Here is a 16,779-nt window from a genome sequence, read left to right as displayed (position 1 = left end):
ACTATTTCTTTATTTATATATTGACAGTGACTTACTGTGCCAAATGACTTCTTTACACAGCAGTACTCTGTTTCTTTGACTCAAACATTGATTTAACTTTTAAAATTCTTCAATGTGTCCTTGGCCCACTTTCAGTCTGTGTATAATGGGCAGGCGACATGAAGAGAGAAGGCAGCGGTGTTGGAGGTGTTAATATATGAAATATCAATATGACCAGTACGGTGGAGGCAGCTGTCTTACACTTGTCTGTGAAACTACGCTGCTTCTCTGTGGTGCTCACAGATGAAGGAGTCTTTGTGAAACCTTCAGTCTGCATTCAGGTGCGAGTTGTTTTTAAAATGATTTCAAATAAAGGAGTCTGCCTGTATAGAAATATTTTATAATGTATGAAGTTGGCTGGATAAAATACACCATAGGGTGTTTTGATGAAAGATGCAAGGGTTTTATTCCTGATCTTATAAAAATAAGTGTACTGGGTCTGGCTGGGATGGAGTTAACTTTCCCCACAGAAGCCCTTGCTGTGCTGTGCTCTGCACTTGCAGAAAGATCAGCACTGATACCACACCAATGTTTTGTCTGTTGCTGAATGTGTTGACACAGCACCAAGATTCATTCCCAAGCCAGTAGGCTGGGGGTGGGCAAGAAGTAGGGAGGGGACATCACCTGGGCAGCTGACCTAAACCGGCCAAAGGGATGATATAACATACTGTATGGTGTTATGCTTGGCCACAAAAGCTGGGGAAGGGGAAAAAGAAGGGGATATCTTGTTATGAAAGTGTCTTTTTTTTCCTCAAACAGGCGCTATGCATGTGGAGGCCCAGCTTCACAAGGCATGGCTGAACAGCATTTGCTGATGGGAAGTAGAGAATAATTGTTTTCTACTTTTGCTGCTGTGTGGCCTTTGCTTGTTTTAGTATTCCTTTAATTAATCTGCTCCTTATCACAATCCATTAGCCTTTTTTCATCATATTTTCTTCCCCTGTTCATTTGAGGGGAGGGAGTGAGAGAGTGGCATGGTGGAGTTTAGCTGTCTATCTGTGAAACAACTACTGGGGGATGACGACAAGATACCTGTAATGTTGAAGACAATTCTGAAAGTTGGGCATCAGATCAGTGCTTGGGGTACAAGCTTGAAAGTAGAGATTATGATGCTAAGCACTTTCTCCTGTAATTTTGGAGAGAACAGAGACCTACAGTCCTTGCAGTCCTGTCCAAGAACTATGGAATTGCAGATCTCTATGGTTTCTGATCTAATTGTAGAACCTCAAAATACAAACACTTCTTTCTAATGTAAAACAAATTCCTCCCCAGATAAAATACTAGAGCACAGGTGATTTATTTTGAGAGAGTAAGATAAGAACAGAACACAAGTCAGAAATGTACTCAGATAGCACATTGATAAGGCCAGTGCAAGAACTTGCTTAACAGAATAGAGTAGAAAAGTAAAGTAAAGAAGAAAACAGAAGGGATTCTTTTATTACAAGGTCCAGAGAGATTGTTTTTGACCCTTGGATCCACTTCTTTCAATTACTTAAAGCATTCAAGGAGTTCAATCCCTTAATCTGGAGTTCTTGGGCTAAAAGAGGTTTGGGATTGCCCTTTGGAAACTTACTTGGCATGAGATATGAGATAACTGAGAGAAACAAAACCACAAAACATTCAGCTGAAAACAAAAGTTTACCAGAACTGCTATCTTTCACAAAGAACTGTGTTGCAGGTCCTGCAGAGCACACAATGACAGAGGCTAGCTTTATTATTTATGTAGACTCATCAGCAAGATTCAGGGACAATGCCCCGTGGAGCAATGATCTACTGTATGCTATGAAGCACATGCAAATGCTAATATCATGCCTCACTAATACATACAATGCTAATATCACACTGGCATAAGTAGTAGCAAGAGCAATCGTATCTTTTACAAAGTGCATTGCACTTTGTCTCCAGATTCTTGTTTAAGATACATTTTTGGCTACTGCTCACAAAAAACCACTGTTAGATATGAGTAGGATTAGACAAACAACAGCAAAAGAAACCCTCACCAACTTCAGCGTTGTGGTCACTTCATGGAGGTTAGAAGATGTCAGTCAGCTGATAGCTGAGCTCCCTCACCTTTTCTTTTCTATTTTTTATTTGATGCTTCTCTCAGCAGAGGACTAAATCTGAAACCCACGTACTGGATTCTGAATGGAAAAGCAATTTATACTTTGTTTGAATATGCCTCCCATAGACAGAAATGTTTTTAAACTAATCTGTTTGAAAACATTTCTCAAACAAGTAATAAACAGCTCTTAAGAAGCACAAATGAATTGGGCAATAGGCATGTATCTTTAATTATAATTTTAGACTTAACAATTGTTTTTGAATCAGCTGTACATTATTACCAGAAGAAAACCAGACTGTTTTAAAACCTAATGTCACACGGTGCAACTGATTAAGGTGCAAAGAGATTATCCAGCAGTCAAAAGCTTAACCGCATACTAAGGAGAGCAGTCAGCTTGTATACACGTAAGTTTGCCAATATTCCCAGTATAAAACAAATGACTCGTTATCTGGTATCTCTGTTGTGCCTAGATTCTGATTTTCCATGAGTCATCTCTTGATTTACTGAAATAGAATAAGATGAGTAAGAGAGTCAAGTTTTAGTGGAAAGAAGTCTGCAAACTGTGTAATGTCCAACAGCCTGTTATGGAGAAGAATGATTATTCTTCAACTTCTTTGCTATTTACTGGATCTGAACTTCACATAAGATTCCTTCTGCCATCAGATTTCTCCTACAGAAAGGAGTTTTATGAAAAAAAACTCATGAATAACCAAGGTCAGTCTTCACTACCCCATAGATCATAGCTCTCTCTCCTTTCTGGTCACGCTTCTCTTTATTGAATTGGTATTGTTTTATAAAAGCAAAATTGCATCACATATAACACTGTACGGTATATAGCATACCTATATTAGGAAGGAGATAAAAGCAGTTTTCTATTACCACCACGTTAATTTGGGACTTGATTTTGGATTATGAATTACAGGTATCGTGTTATTGCACATGTTACTAAACAGGAATGTAGTGTTCCATTTAGATGAACTGAGCTGGAATGTGATTGAATTTTAAACATTTTAATAAGGGAAGAGAAGTATAAAAGACAAAGGGGGCACATTTAATGTTTCTGGGTTTTTACATTGTCTTCACTGTATAGACTCCTACAATTTCATAGAGAAGTTTCTCACTCAGAGAGGTAAAAAGCTGTGCAGTACAATTTACTATAACCGTTGTCAGGGACAGTTTGAAAAATCCTTAATTGTGACATTCAGAAAGAGAGAAATAGCAACAATATCCCACTGAGAAGTGTCTCACAGAAGAATCCTCTGGCTGTGCAAGGGCTGACCGCATACAGATCCAGTTCTAAGGCAATATAAACCATACTACAGACATATATTCTTAACACTGAAGCTTTTCCTTGAGACACGTTCTTTTTAAATTATTCAGAGCATAGGGATCATCAGTATGTTATCAAATAAGTTATCTTGTCAAGATGAGAAGTAACTAATGTGTAGATAATAGTGCCAAGGTTGTAGTTTCATAGTATTTAGATCAAGATAAGCTAGTGTGAAAAGTATTTTTTTTAAAATAACAGTTAATAATCTACGTTTCCCTTGGTTTGTATGGTCTTTGTATATTTGTGTTTTAACAGTTCATTGTTACATAAATGTTCACCATGGTCTATGAAAATCGGGTTCACTCGGAGGTTAAATTGTACCCTGTCAGAGCAGGGATGTGACCCAGTATGAATGCCTCATATGACTCCATTTGTTTTCCTGCTTTGTAAATCCTTTGGCTCTGTGTACTTGTATGCGTAGGAAGAGGAGAGCAGATGTGAGGGAAAGGTCAGGGATGCTGTGAAGTCTGTGAGGCTTTCTTTTTACTTCAGTGGGATTTAGATGACTCCTTAGTGCAGATACATAAACACATTCTGTAGTGAACATTAGTGTTCTGTATTTTAAAGATAGTACAAACTAGAAAAGAAAATAGAAGTATGGCAGCTAACACGACATCCAAACCCAGCATTGACTCATTATCATTATAATATTCAATTGACAAGATGAAGCTTCCTTAATGTACCTTCTGCACAGAGTATCAGAAATGATTTAAACTGAGAAACTTAAAAAAAAATAAATTTGTTTGTATCTGCATGTATATATGTTTGTGTATATATACACATATTCAAGATAACCATCCTTGCCACTAATGAAAAGTCATACATATAAGAACCAAGAGTTTAGACATTACATGTGTTAGATGAAAGAAAATAAATGTTACTGATCCTTTTCGTATTTGGGGAGTTGGGGCATGAATTATCCCAGGTTAAAGAGGAGTCAGTGATATAATCAAGTGTCCCTACATGGCCCGGTGCAATGGCAAGAAATCTAAATGTGATCCCTAGAGCAGTATAGCTCAGGGACATCCTGTCACAGCTATCTTGCCTCTAGTGCTATGGATAACTAGAACATTTTCCCTCTGAATCAAATCTGCCATCGATTCCCTCATGTAGAAATGGAAGGCCTGAATTCTATAGACTCCTTCATTCTTCTATTCCTCTTGAAGAAGAATTGAGTTAGAAGTTCCTTAAAACTGTGTTTATGTGTAACATCTCTCACATGCCTTACCTGTCTTTGCTAAAATAGCTGGGGATGATAAAACTCTTTCAGTTTCCGGTAAATTTGTATGATGGAGATGGAAAGTGAGAGGCGAGTCTTTTTCAATTATTTTTTTTTTCATATCTGTTTGTGTTTTTAAAAAACAAATTTCTCTTCTGTGAATACTGGACTACAGCATAATTTGTTTTAAAACTTTAGGACTCTTCAGCTTCTACTGATTGCTGTTATGATTCTGTCTCTTTGCCTCCATCGGTACAAGTTATTTACAAGGCATCACCTATATGAGAGGCATTGGATTAAATCACAAAGATTTTCCTTGACCCAAGATTTTATTTTCGTTTTATGCTGCAGAAAAGAGACTCTTCCAATGTGGTTTAATATGACCACAAAGATCTCAGCTGGCAATACCATTATCTACTGAGAAATGTTGACTTCTGTTAGTCATTCAGAATTGTACCTCTTGATTTACATCAATAATAATAACAGTGTTTAGCATTTATGGAGGTCTTTCCATTGCACTGGTGGATGTGGTTTTAGTGAACATAAATTATGGAATTTTGCCAAGGTGAGGAGCTTTATAGAGAATAAAGGAAAAAAAATAATGCTTTTTTGTGACCGTACATCTTTTGTTAGATTTTAGTGAAGTAAATGGTGTAGAGTTTGACCTTATAACAAATGGAAAATCTTTTGAACAGTTCAAATTATTAAGTTTTATTAGCTATAAGCAAGGGATAAGAAATAATCATTTTCCCATTAAATGTAGGCTAGTTGAGACTGTGATGAAGTATGTAGTATTCTAATATTAACTTTAAAAAAGCTCTGCAATTCATTACTTCTGTTTTGGATTCAAAAGGTTTCACCGAGTCAAAATGTATTTTCATGTTTTGTTTGCGTGTATTTTTTCAGAGTGGCTTCTCCAAGTCTGGCAAACATACATGCCAGTGGATCATTTTGGAACTGGAGATTGTCTGATGCTTTTCTCATTCTGGTGTCTGTTTTGTGCTTTCCTTGCTCATATTTTTCTCTTTCTCAGACTTGCATAATACACAGCTTGGAAAGCAATTCATTTGGCCTGCTCACTCACTGTGAAGCAGCGCATACTTGCTGTCTGGCTGTTGGCAAGTCATCTCAAGGATACCTGTTCTACAAGGAATCAGAGGGAGGGCTGTTATTATTGTATCCTTTGAAAGGAAGGGTGGTATCAAACTTATGATGGTGTAGTGCTATCTTTTTTTGTTAATGCAAGAATGAAAAATGTGCTTACTCATGGACACTAGGGGAGATACTGCCATATGCCACAGTTGTACACAGGCAGTTAGGATGGCATTGTTTTAGAGGGAACAGGGAAGACATTTTGATGGAGGAGTTATGGAACAGATAACATATAGACCAAAGTTTATAAAAATTGGTCATTCACACCTACGTCTTCAACATTACATACATTATTCTCTTATTCTTAAGGAGACAGCAAATTTTTATGGTTGGAGAGAAGAAACTAGTTTTGACCTACTGAAAACTGAGATACTTAAGAGGAAGCTTTAACATTCCAGGGATACTAAATTGGAAATGGCAAGTGGGGAATCTGTGGAGCCACAGTTGTTGCTCACATGATGTTCTTTTGTTTACAGATCAGAGGTCTTATAAGGGGGGATTAGTTGAAGAATAAAATAAAAGCAAACAACTTGAGGAGACATTCGTTCCCTGAAATATTCAAGTCCTGTAAGTCTTCATCAACTGATTTGTAGTTGATGTAGTTATTTCAGATGGTAGTTCAGATTTTTCTTTATTCTTATGAAAGCAAATATATTATAAACTTGTTTTTTGTCTTTCACTATTCTTTGTATCAAAAGAGGCAGTTAGACTTTAAATGAAATCTGTGTAAACATATTTCTTCCTCCAGTAGGCAGTTGGTGAAAAGGATTTCCAAGGTATTATCAAGGATTTTTAGGAACCAAATCATGTTCCAAGTTTAAGCACACCTCACATCTTTAGGTGGTTATACCCTGCACTGCATGGCAGCAGACATGAACAACATAAAAAAGTAATTCAAGGAGAAAAGGTGTTCATTCAGCAGTCACACAGTTTGAGCATAGAGGCCACTGGCATAGATAAATGAAAGCAATTTACATATGTACATAAAGGGCTAGTTTAAGATTCCCATTTGTAAAGTGGTGCAATGTACTACAGAGGCTTTTTAGTGTGAAAGAAAGGCATCAGAAGCAATTCTGAAACATATGAAGCTGACTGATTGTGTATAATGCTCCCCCGAAAAGAGCCACCTGAGAAAACAAAGCAGCAGTAAATGGAATTGTAAAAAAATAATAATTAAAAAAAATATTAAAGCAGCATACAAATGGAAAACCTATTGTGTACTTTGTTCAATATTTAAAAAAGGGCTCATGATCCAGAATTACTTTCAAGCAGTAAAACCATTTTTCATTGTCTCCCATTATTCTTGAAGAAGTGATCTTTTTAATTTAAGAGACACCAAAAAACTTACTCAGGTAGTGATTTCAGGTATTATTCAGATTCTGAGTTATACTTGAAAATTTTCATAAAATGCATGAAGCAAAGTGGGCTTTTCTTCAGCATAAGTAATACGTTCCTTCCCAAGAGGAACAATATTTATTAAAAAAAACAACAGAAAATTCCACTTACCTTTCATGCATTTCCCAGGTTGCCTCATAAAACATTTAACACCGTAGTGGCTACTGAATGAGATTTATAAAAATGAGCTCTCTTGCTTATTTGTTATTGTATTGGTGAAAAGCAGGTGTAATGGTTTCTGCTTCAGATTCTTGTATTTTCATTCACATGAAATGGTATTTTAGCTTTTCATATTAAGCAAAATAGACTACTTAATTTTGAGACAAATTTTCAGCAACCAAAATAACTGCATTCAACATATGCATACATTCTGTAAGATTCAAAATTTCACAAAACATTTCAAAATTGAAGAAATGCTGTAAAAATACTAGAAATAATATGGCTTTTTTTTTTTAAGTTTTTAATGAATTGTGAAATATAAATCAGATATGCATTGTCAAATAAGTAAGATTTTGTAGCTATATTAGGAACTGTAGATTCATGACAATGAAGATTCAGTCTATAATTTTTTCCCTATTTTTTTTTTGTAAAACAACATAATTTGCGTATTAATATTTTAACACAGTAAGTGCTTAGAGAGACAATGGAATGTAATTTTCTTGTGCAAAGATATGAAGATACTACATTTTCTGTCCAGATCTTAGCTCCCTTTGGGCTCCTGATTTTGTAGCCCATTGGGCACATTCTTAAGATGTTTTTCTAGGGAGGAAAACACTTAAACTCAACCTGAACTTTAAGTTAATGTTCTCATGTGTGTGTGTGTGTGTTTGTTTTTAGCATGGTTCCTCTTCTATGTTTTTGATTTACTTTGGTTCAGGATTATCTGTCTGCTGAAGTAATAGATCTGTTTTCAGATGGTAAGGGAGAAGCTCACCATGTTCACTTAGAACCATGTTAGTGTGGTTCTACCCCTCCTTCCCTTGTCCCCCAGTTTGCTTTTAAACTTGAGTAGAGTGAAAATTGACCTCAGCTGAAACTTAATCACCTACCCAAAGACCAAGGCAAGGGAAGACAGGATGTAGATGTTACGGCCTTTGGACCGTCAGAAAAACTTGTGGAAAGTACTGGAAGCAGCATTAGTAGCCACAGTGGAAGAGCAACATCTCTGCCATCTATATTTAAGTTAAAATTTGAATCACAAACCCAGAACACACCATTATCAGGAGACTGAAAAAATTGCTCCGGGAGTGCTCAGGACAAGAGGAGCACCTTAGAATTATGGCTGGTCTGCATAAAAATTGAGAAAAGCTGAACCAGTAGAATTCAATCAGTCTGTTGTGTAAATGGAAAATTGTCTTGAGCAGAAAAATTAGAATAACTTCCACATTAGGGAGCTGAAACTACAATTTAGCAAAGTTAAAATTCATGTAATCCTATCATCCTTTATAAAACATTGGAATTAATATTGTTTGAGAAAATAAAAAGATAATCAATATCACACCTATGAAAATTAATACTACTCCTACAAATATGATCAGCCAAAGGCAGCATGTACATCTTAATCAGGGAACACAAAAGCAAGAGCTCTGGGGGGAACCTGGAGTGGTTGTCTAGGAAACAACAACAAAAAAGTATGAATACTGCTGTTAGCAAGCAGTCAAGGTTCACACAGACAGTACAACTTTGCAAGGGGAAAATTCTGAGAAGTAGAATCTCTACTGAGAATTCCCTGCTAACAAACTTTTTGAAACATTACATGATCCATACCAACAGGTGATTCAACAAGCAGAAAAAACAGTAGCATTCTAGATAAACTGAGCTAGTCACCACACCCTGCATAAGTATTTTGCATTTTTATGAGAGGCTTATATTTTCACATCATCTTTCACATCCACAGGTAAATAAATACTGATGAGAGTTTCATATTGACATATTTATTGTAGGTGTTAAATCTATGCATGGTACTTGTAAGACAATACTGGGAGCCACTAGGTAGTAGTCTACTTTCCCAGTTGTAACAGGTTGGTGGGATGAGGTACTGGCAAAACATGATCAAAATATGTATATTTGCTTTTATATTAATTTATTGCATATCTTAGCTTTCTGCAGGTCAGTTATGAATGTCAGAAAATAGTGACACGTCATATCTTATATCTCAGATTCCCTTGGGTTTTGTTCCAATCAATTACTGGTTTTATGTGTCAAAGGCAAATTGAAAGTTCATGAACAAAAATTGAATTTGCAAATTATCTTATCATCCTGGTTATCTGCGGTGTCCAGGAGTCAGCATTAAAAGATGAACTTAATAAATTGCCTGGTCAAACTACCAAAGAACATAATGTTTGTTTTTCTCCAAATTGTAGCAGGACAGCATTATAAAAATTTGAGAAACTGAAAGCATTATTGATTACAACATCTTTCCTATCATCTTTGACAGTTAAGTATTTGAGATTAAGGATATCAGTACCTGAAAAGAATCTTTATCTTGTGACTAATCAAGAAACAGGTACTTGTGTAACGTTACAGCCACAGTAAGTTGTCTTCTCTCTAAGCAGAAGGCACGTGTTATCTCAGCAGTGCAGGAGGAAAGGCCATTGTGATAAGAGGTGATCAGTAATGCTGGTCTCTCTGGCACTTTCTCTGCCACCCTTCTGAGTTTCATCTCCTGTTAGATACTTGTCACCCACCCCAGCCTCATGGAGATGGGCATTCAGCAGGGCTGAAATCTGAATACAGCAACAGCAATATATAGACTTACTAGCAATTCCATGGCTGGTTAGAAAACAAAGGGATGGTATTTTCAGAGTCCCCCCCAGCAGTCATTTCGGCTGAGCCCTGAGGTGTTGCTGCCTGCACACAGGTGGCATTTGGCTTTTGTAAAGCCAGGAGTGTGCACAGATGGGTGAGCTCCTTCTAGCTCTGGGCCCTGCAGGCAGCCAAGTCCTCCATCAGGTGTCTCATTGCCCTTCACCTGCTGTCTTTTCCAGACAAAATCAAAGTTCAGGCTTTGTTGGTAAACTTTCCTTTCTGTACAAAGCAGCTGCCTTCCTCTTTGCAGCAGAGGGATTTTTCTCCTCAGAAAGGTCACCTCAGCTCCCAGCCACCATGCTGGCTGCAGAGCAGGGTTTCTGTGGAAACTTTTTCTTCTTCATCAATCTAAAACCTTTACATACTTTCCTCCCATGGGGTGCCTTTCTCTAGCAACCTTCTCTAAATTAACATTTCAGTGATTCCTTGCCCTTCCCCTCCCCCCCCAGCTGAGTACTTGCTCCAGCCTGCAGCCGTTACTGGTGATTGACAGGATTTTCCACACCTGGCTGCCATCAGTGTGGGGACTTCAACTACAAAATGGCAGTTATGGCACCACATGACTGAGGGAGCTGAGAGGAGCAGGTGGCATCTGAAGAGCTGGGAGACTGTGGCGTCTGCTGCTTGAGCACCTCTGACAAAGGTACTGAAAGCTGAGGCTCCATCTTCACAGTGCCTCACAGATGTTGGTGGGGGGAGGGGTGGGGGACGCCCATGTTTATCTCACAAACAGCCTGGTCTTGCCCTGGGGATGCCCGATTTCCTCTCACAAATGGGTGTTTTCAACGTGGGTGTTGGCCACATGTGGCTGAATCCCTGAGGGGTGTCAGCTGGGAGTTTCTAGAATCATCTTTTATTTTACGATGTTCCTCAGCAGAGCCTTCACCTGGGCATGCTGCAAGTGCCTTCCTCCTTCTGCCTTGCAGGACATTAGCAGGATTTTTTTAAAAACAAACAAACAAACAACAACGAGCTTTTAGACCTAACTCTTGTGTTGCCCTGTGGTGCTCCCCACATGGGATATAGAGCTATATATCAAAAAGTTGTGTTTTGGGGAGCAGTGAACTGGTGCTGGCTGGCACGTATCGTGTCTCATCCCCAGCATGCTGCTGATGGCCAGGGCAGACAGCTGCTGCCAGCTCTGTTTGGCTGCAGGAAAAGGCACCAGATGTTTAATGCCTGTGTGTTTGATGGGAAACATCCCTTATGCTTGCCTTGCTTCTTCTGTTCTTCGTTTGCAAACTAAATGAGAGAAGAAGTTGTGAGTTAATAGAGGAGGAGGTGTCAAAATTTAAATTACTTTATGCTAGTATTTACTCAATTTGCTGCACTTGTCACAGAAGGGAGTGTTATAAATACTCACAAAAGAGTCCAAAGTATGATAGCACTGCTTTATCTGAGACCTGCACTTAAAATGTAATGATCAGATATCTGAAATCCTGTGACTTTTAAGTTGAGAATTAGCTAGGCGGAAAGTTCTGGATGAAATCCGCAGTTTTCACCACCTCAGGAAGACCAACAAAGCTATCCTTTGTATGTGAGTCATGGAGAGCACGCTGCTTTCACTGTTAATGCCATTAGCTCATTTGCAAAGGCTTTGCTTATTTTTACAAAAGTCCATAGCAAAATACTTGAATGAACTTCATAATTAGTTTTAAAAGCTGACAGTCACTACTCATTTCTAAATATGAATTGATGCTATTGATGGTAACCCTTGGTAAGTTTGGAAACCATCCAAACCTCTTCGCTCAAAATTATGCTAGAAACCTTTGTCTCTTCTCTTTCTATCCAGCACAAGTTGTAGACTGGGTGCTTTTTTGTCTTTGAGTGTATTTGATGCTCTTTTGGTACTGTACTTCAGCAGCACTCACCTGCCAAATTAATGAAAAAATAAAGTTTGTAACCACTTATCTGAAGTTTCCAGGCCTCACACAGCACTTGATTTGTGGTATGGAACAGGATTCAACTCAGTTAACATTTTTAATACAAGTTTAGGTAACAGCCCTTCATAATTCCTCAGCCTGTCTGCTTCCAGACTGTCTATCAGATGGAGTTTCATTTATTGGTATAGCAGCCCATCAAGCAGGTAAATACAATTGTTCTCTACTTTTGATTGAACAGAGAAAGGCAAATACAGATGAATGACTTTCCTGGTATGAAATATGGGAATGCAGTAATTTAACGTCTCAGTTGCCGTAGTATGATATGAATCAGCCTTACCAAATGAACCTGCAGATACTGTGGGTAAAGAGAAAGTGAGTAGTAAGGAAAAGAATTTCTGAATACCATTTCCTAATCCTTCACACTAAACACTAAATCCTGTTATCATTAAGGTTTCAAATAATACGGTGTATTGTTATTCCTAAATTGTGACAGTGTATTTTATTCAAGGTTTACATCACCTATTGTAATGTATTATGGAAGATGTTGACAAAACAGAATTTCTTAATAGAATGACTGCCAACATGCAAAGTCTGCTCTATTTACAATGTCTGTGACTGATGACAATGTCATGTGTTGGAAGTTCCAAGTGGAAAAGGCTGCAAATAAACCAATTCTCTACCTTCGCAATCCTATGTAGGAAAGGTGCTATCTCTTAATAGGAAATTATATAATTATGTAACCATACAACCCTGTAGGCAGTTTTCCTCACTATTGTCATTTTTTGTGTACCTGTTTCTTTATTGCGTCAAATGAGATATGTATCAGACCTAGGCAATTACATGCTTGGTCTGTACATTTCTACAGCAAAAATAGGAAAAAGGAAATTCAAGAGAAATACTTCTGGGAGAAGTATGACCCTGAACTTTCATTGTGAAGGGTTTTGGACAGCTTCTGTCTTTGAAAAAGGAACACAGAATTCCTCTGAATGTGAAGTGAATGGAAAATAATCTCTGTTCAGACCAAGAAGAGTTACTTAATTAGTTCCCAAAACATGTCAGAGAACAGAACTCTCCAGTGTCTGCAGTAAAATAGCCTAGAACATCTTTCATAGCTTGTTATTTGCTGGTGATCTGCAGTGTAATTGCTGTGGAACAAGAAAATCCCATGTGGTTCAGGTTCCTGGTTTCTGTTGATAGTTTTTCTGTTAATAGATTTAAAAACAGAACACACCAAAACAAGAAAATAAACAAACAAGGAACCCACCTATTCCTGTGCTAATTGGTGAGTGGTATACTTAAAACCAGTAAGGTAAGTATGGGTGTTTTAGTTAAGACAAAGGTGTGGTGGGCATGCAGAAAAGTCAGATATGGTGATAACCCTCAACAAAAACAAAACACTTGCCTCTAGAAAAGATACAGCGAGTGCAGTACTAGTCTCTGCTTTTAGATGTGGGAGGATAATTCTTTCATTATGAATCAGGGAGCAGAGGCAGTCACAGGCCGTATTTTCTCAGTGAGTATTGATGGGTTGTATTTGTACACATTGGTTGTGAGTGTTTTGGATCATTATAGCTATGTCTCTTGTGAAGTGTAGGTGTTTGCATTCCTGACTTTCACAGAACTGCGAGGGCTTTGAAAAAACAGTGTCTGCACAAACTTGTGTTGAATGTGCGTGTATATGGCTTTCTTTAGCAGAACCAGGGATCCTTGCCAAGCTCTAGGGTAATGAATGAACTTGATAAAAATAGAGGATGTAAAAGTTAAATAGGAGAAGGAAGCTAAAACAGTGCATATTTCTTGAAGGTTAGCTATTGGGAATTTCAGGAATTCAGGCTTTGGCTGTTGGGTTCTGCACATTTGACATGAGTAGCTGTACAGGTACCAATTGCTACCACAACGGTGCACCGACGGCAATATCGCACCAACCGAGACTCCCTGATTCCCATCCATGAGTTGGTTCACCGACTGGAGAGTCAGGGAGTAATCAGCAAGACTCGCTCACCCTTTAATAGTCCTATATGGCCAGTACGAAAGTCTAATGGCGAGTGGAGGCTAACAGTGGACTATCGAGGCCTGAATGAAGTCACGCCACCACTGAGTGCTGCAGTGCCAGACATGCTAGAACTTCAGTACGAACTAGAGTCAAAGGCAGCCAAGTGGTATGCCACAATTGATATTGCTAATGCATTTTTCTCCATCCCTTTAGCAGCAGCATGCAGGCCGCAGTTTGCTTTCACTTGGAGGGGCATCCAATACACCTGGAATCGGCTGCCCCAGGGGTGGAAACACAGCCCTACCATTTGCCATGGACTGATCCAGTCTGCACTGGAGCAAGGGGGAGCTCCTGAGCATCTTCAGTACATTGACGACATCCTCGTGTGGGGCAACACAGCAGAAGAAGTTTTTGAGAAAGGGAAGAAAATAATCCAAATTCTCCTGAAAGCTGGTTTTGCCATTAAAAAGAGCAAGGTCAAGGGGCCTACACAGGAAATCCAGTTCTTGGGGGTAAAATGGCAGGATGGACGTCGCCATATTCCAATGGATGTGATCAATAAAATAACAGCAATGTCTCCGCCAACTAGCAAAAAGGAAACGCAAGCTTTCCTAGGCCTCGTGGGATTCTGGAGAATGCATGTGCCAGGCTATAGTCAGCTTGTGAGTCCTCTATATCGAGTGACTCGAAAGAGAAACTATTTTGAGTGGGGCCCTGAGCAACAACAGGCATTTGAACAAATCAAACAAGAAATAGCTCGTGCAGTAGCCCTTGGGCCTGTCCGTACTGGACCAGCTGTGCAAAATATACTGTACACTGCAGCTGGGGAGCATGGGCTCACCTGGAGCCTTTGGCAGAAAACCCCAGAAGAAACTCGAGGTCGACCTCTGGGCTTCTGGAGCCGGGGCTATCGAGGATCAGAAGCCAATTACACCCCAACTGAAAAGGAAATACTCACAGCATATGAGGGTGTTCGAACTGCTTCAGAAGTTGTGGGTACAGAGGCACAGCTCCTCTTGGCACCGCGGCTACCTGTGTTACATTGGATGTTCAAAGAGAAAATTCCCACTACACACCATGCAACTGATGCTACATGGAGTAAGTGGATAGCGTTAATTACACAGCGGGCTCGAATGGGAAAATCCAATCGCCCAGGAATCCTGGAAGAGATTATGGACTGGCCGGAAGGCAGAGATTTCGGAGTGCCAACAGAAGAGGTAACCCGTGCTGAAGAGGCACCACCATACAATGAGTTGCCAGAAGACAGAAAGCAGTATGCGTTGTTTACTGACGGATCCTGCCGTGTGATAGGGAGCCATCGGAAATGGAAAGCTGCTGTGTGGAATCCCATACGACGAGTTGCGGAAGCCATGGAAGGGGAAGGTGAGTCGAGTCAGTATGCAGAAGTAAAAGCCATACAACTAGCCCTAGATATTGCCGAAAGAGAAAATTGGCCAGTATTGTATCTTTATACTGACTCATGGATGGTGGCAAATGCTCTGTGGGGGTGGCTGCAGCAATGGAAACAGAGCAACTGGCAGCGCAGAGGTAAGCCTATCTGGGCTGCTACCCTGTGGCAAGATATTGCTGCCCGGGTAGAAAACCTGGATGTTAAAGTACGTCATGTAGATGCCCACATGCCCAAGAGTCGCACTACTGAAGAACATCAGAACAACAAAGAAGTGGATCGAGCTTCGAAAATTGAAGTGGCTCAGGTGGACTTAGACTGGGAACGTAAGGGTGAGCTGTTTGTAGCTCGATGGGCCCATGAAACATCAGGACATCTGGGGAGAGATGCCACTTACAGATGGGCTCGTGATCGAGGGGTGGACTTGACCATTGAGGCCATCACACAGGTTACCCATGAGTGTGAGACCTGTGCTGCAATCAAGAAAGCCATGAAGGTAAAATCTCCCTGGAACAGGGGGAGATGGTTAGGGTTTCAATATGGTGAGGCCTGGCAAATTGACTATATCGGACCACTCCCAAAAACTCGCCAAGGCAAACGGTACATACTCACCATGGTAGAAGCAACTACTGGGTGGCTGGAAACATACCCTGTAAACCATGCCACAGCCCGAAACACTATCTTGGGCCTGGAAAGACAAGTATTGTGGCGTCATGGTACACCAGAGAGAATTGAGTCTGACAATGGGAGTCATTTCCGAAACAATCTTGTTACCTCCTGGGCAAAGAGGCATGGTATTGAGTGGGTGTACCACATCCCTTACCACCCACAAGCCTCTGGGAAGGTTGAGAGGTACAATGGACTGTTAAAGACTATGTTACGAGCATTAGGTGCTGGGACGTGGAAACAATGGGACACAAATCTACCAGAAGCCACTTGGCTAGTTAACAATAGGGGGTCTGACAGCCGTGCTGGTCCTGCCGAAACAAAACCCCTACACACTGTGAAAGGAGCTAAGGTTCCCGTAGTGCATATAGGAAGGTGGATGGGGAAGGCAGTGTGGGTTGCTCCTGCCTCGGGAAAAGGCAAACCCACTCGTGGGATTGTCTTCGCCCAAGGACCAGGGTATACCTGGTGGGTCATGCAAAAGAATGGGGATATCAAGTGTGTGCCTCAAGGAGATTTGACATTGAGAGAAAACTAATCTATAATCTAAGTTATATGTTGTAGGAAGATGCTGTAGGATCAACGACAGGTCAACTTTGCAAGGAGCCGGGCAGTGCAACAAGGACTTGAACTAAGCTGGTGCTGGTGTCCAGACATCCAACTCCGCCTGCCTTGAGTGGCCACTTTGGCAGATGAAGACCTAATCATCAACAGTTCTTATGAACATTTTCCAAGAAAGACCTATGGAATGAAAAGATACATCTGCCTATTAATCCTGTCCTGTTAAATCCTTGTCCTGTTAAAGGACAAGGGATAATGATGAG

This window comes from Aythya marila (assembly GCF_965140915.1).
Source record: "Aythya marila genome assembly, chromosome: 15".
NCBI classification, from domain to species: domain Eukaryota; kingdom Metazoa; phylum Chordata; class Aves; order Anseriformes; family Anatidae; genus Aythya; species Aythya marila.
This window is presented reverse-complemented; position numbering follows the sequence as displayed.